At 47.5% G+C, this 3580-nt stretch overlaps 1 pseudogene; it reads right to left on the minus strand.

Annotated features, from left to right (window-relative positions):
• Window positions 1-1338: 1338 nt before the first annotated feature.
• LOC129044994 (ankyrin repeat domain-containing protein 54-like) lies at window positions 1339-3315 on the minus strand (annotated as a pseudogene).
• Window positions 3316-3580: the final 265 nt, after the last annotated feature.

The following is a 3580-nucleotide window of genomic DNA, read 5'->3' on the forward strand; positions in this document are numbered from 1 at the left end:
AAGTCCCTCCCACTGAGTCAAGGTGGGAGCAGGGTCAGTGCCTTCCAAAGCTCTGTGGGAGAATTTGTTTCCTGGCTCTGGCAGCCTGAACTCCTCAACTTTTAATGCCCTCCTTGAATGATTCCAATTTCTTGCTTCTATCACTAAACCTCTCACCATTCTCCCATCACCTGCTCTGCTTTTTTTTTTTTTTTTTTTTTTTTTTTTGATGGAGTCTTGCTCTGTTACCCAGGCTGGAGTACAGTGGTGTGATCTTGGCTCACTGCAACCTCCACCTCCCGGGTTCAAGCAATTCTCTGCCTCAGCCTCCTGAGTAACTGGGATTACAGGTGCCCACCACCACACCTAACTAATTTTTGTATTTTTAGTAGAGATGAGGTTTCACCATTTGGCCAGGCTGGACTTGAACTCCTGACCTTGTGACCCGCCCACCTCAGCCTCCCAAAGTGCTGGAATTACAGTGTGAGCCAACATACCCGGCTATACCTGCTCTGCTCTTATAAGCATCAGGGTGAGTACATCAACTTGTCACCTAAATAAGCCAGTATAATCTTCCCTGACAAAGATCCTTAATTTTGTTACATCTGTAAAGCCCCTTTTGCCATATAAGGTAAATGTTCACAAGTTCCTGGGATTAGGATATGGGCATCTTGAGGGGCCACTATCAGTCTACTACAGCTAGACTACAAAATACTACACCTAGGCTGCAAAACCATTACACCCTCCTGGTGTTTTAATGATTGGGAGAAAAACACTTGGGATTTTTTGCTTTAGGGTCCTTCTTAACTTTGTATTTTTAAGGTCTGGGGTCTCTCTAAACCTTATTTTTAAGGTCTAGGCCTCACCAACTCTCTCCCACCAACCAGAGACACCTGCTGCAGTGTCTCCTCGAAAGTCTGGTGACATATCTAAATCTAAGTGCTGGTGAGAGGCCCAGGGTCAGTCAACAGCCCCCATGGCAGTCCCCTTGGCCAGAGGGTGCCTACCTAGGCCACACCTGGTGACTGCAACAAGCCCATGGCTGGGAAGAAACATACAGAAGGGTCTGGGGTCTGGTGAGGGCACCATGGAGGCCATGGGGTGAGCGAGGTCTGCTGGGACAGTGCAGATCTGCAGAGCTGAAGTGAGGCTGCAGAGCCTGGCCTAGTACTGCAGGAGCTGGAGAAGGAAGCTGGGAGCTGTGGTCCTGGTCCACAGAAATGCTGGAGACTGTGGCCAGGAGTGGCCTTGAGGCTGTGGAGAGAGCATCTCTTCCCCAAAGCATCTGGGGATGATGGCAAGATCTCCACCTGACAAGTGCAGCTTCCAAGTCCCAGATGTTGGGCTTTTTCTTTGTACTCAGAGACTAGTGGGGGCAGTGACAAGAAGGCAGGGAGCCTCTCTTGCTACCTCCTCCATGCTCTGTATCCAAAGACTGAGGGAGATGGAGCAGGCTAGGAGGTCGGGCACTTCATCCACCTGCTTTTTGGTACTGGTCATCTGGAGTTGGTTGCAGAGGTGGTCCAGCCATTCCTGCTGTTCACGTCACTGTAGGTGCTTCCGGTACTCCTTCAGCATAGGGATGCTCTGCTTGACCTCTAGTCACACAGCCTCTAGGCACTGGGAGTGGTCCTCCTGCAGGATGTTCAGCTTCGACTTGGCCAGGTGTGGAGGCATATGGCCAGCTTTGTCCAGGACATCCACTGGGCCGCTCATCGTAGCAGTGTGGTGATGACAGGATCGTGGTTGGTGCAGGCCGCAGTCTGGCAATCTGGTCATTGCCATTGCAGGAGGCAAAGTGTAGAGCTGTGCGGCCCTTGTCAGCTGCACAGGGATCTATGCCATCTTCCAGCAGCTGCCGCACTTTATCCACATCACTGTCGTTGGCATCGTTGGCATTGGGATCCCTCAGTCTCTTCAGAGCTGCACCTCTTTGCTCATAGGCCCGAGCCAGCAGTGAGGCCTGGCAGTGTGCCTCAGTCGCCAGCAGGGATCTTGCAGCACAGTTCCTGGTATAGCTCTGTGTCCTACTGCCACCAGACATGCAGGTAGCACAGTGGGGACTGGGCCCCGGGGGTCTACTGGCCCAGCGCAGCTGCCCAGTGCAGACCTGAAGTCGGCGAAGGAGAAGAGGCCCCAGGCACCCTTTGGCTTTTTTTTTTTTTTTTTTTTTTTTTTTTTTTTTTTTTTTTTGGCAGGGTCTTGCTCTTTTGCCTATGCTGGAGTGCAGTGGCACGACCTCAGATCACTGCACCCTCTGCCTCCCAAGCTCAAGCCATCCCCCCACCTCAGTCTCTCAAGTAGCTGAGGCCACAGGCGCACCCCACCAGGCGTGGTTAATTTTTGTATTCTTTGTATTTTTGGTAGAAATGGGGGTTTCACTATGTTTCCCTGAGCTCAAAGCAATCCACCCACCTCGTCCTCCCAAAGTGCTAGAATTACAGGCCTGCACCAGCACACCTGGCCACTGTAAAGTCTTATTTCCACACAGCTAAGACATGTTTTAGAAAGTTTGCTAAAAGACCCCTGGAGACCTCCTTATTGTGGTCTCCCTTTCATCATGTTTAATTTGATTATCTTTTCTCCCCTTCTGCTTTTCAGAAATTTAAAGGCCAAAAAGAGGTACTAAACTTTAAAACTTCTCTTTTAGTCTTGCATTAAATTAATTCTTTTTTTTTTTTTTTTTTTGAGATGAAATCTTGCTCTTGTCACCCAGGCTGGAGTGCAATGGCTCGACCTCAGCTCACTGCAACCTCCGCCTCCCAGGTTCAAACGATTCTCCTGCCTCAGCCTCCTGAGTAGCTGGGATTACAGGTGCCTGCCACGATGCCCAGCTAATTTTTGTATTTTTAGTAGAGACGGGGTTTCACCATGTTGGCCATGCTGGTCTCAAACTCCTGATCTCAGGTGATCCGCCTGCCTCGGCCTCCCAAAATGCTGGGATTACAGGCATGAGCCACTGCACCCATCCCGCATTAAACTAATTCTAAGAACCACCAAAAAAGGGAAAAATTCTTTGGAAAAAATTCTTTGGAAAGCAGTAAAATGATATGGACTGTTAGGATGTAAAATGTAGGATGTAAGTCATTATTTGTTAATGCTGCTCTGACATAGGGACGTATCATTGAGAATCAACTTTTGCTCAATTTTCAGAGAAGTGGAATGGGTGCATCACTGATCTACATAAAAAATTGAAGAATTGTCTGAAAGAAAATACGGTATGTTTAAACTGGAAAAGTCCTTTAATACTTTGTTCATGAGCATTTACACAGTGGAGTTACTGTTTATTACGAGGGTACTGTGGACAAACCCAGGGCTGCTGGTGAATTGTGCCATCCTTACATGTCTCTCCTTGTAAGGTGCTTTGCAGTGTCTGTCTAAATATTAGAAACACTCTTTGTTTCTAGATTATTGCAAAGCTAAGGAAAAGTTATATTTCTTTAATTATCAGCTATCGTTTCTTTTAAACTTTCAGCATGAATATTTGGGGATTTATTTACAAATTTATTGCAAAGCCCTGGTGGACCTTAGAGATTTAATTGAAGATTTTTTAAACTAGTAGTTTCTCTTAATCACCTTTGTTAAAATTGGTATTCACCAG

This window comes from Pongo pygmaeus, chromosome 8 (genome assembly GCF_028885625.2).
Source record: "Pongo pygmaeus isolate AG05252 chromosome 8, NHGRI_mPonPyg2-v2.0_pri, whole genome shotgun sequence".
Taxonomy (NCBI): domain Eukaryota; kingdom Metazoa; phylum Chordata; class Mammalia; order Primates; family Hominidae; genus Pongo; species Pongo pygmaeus.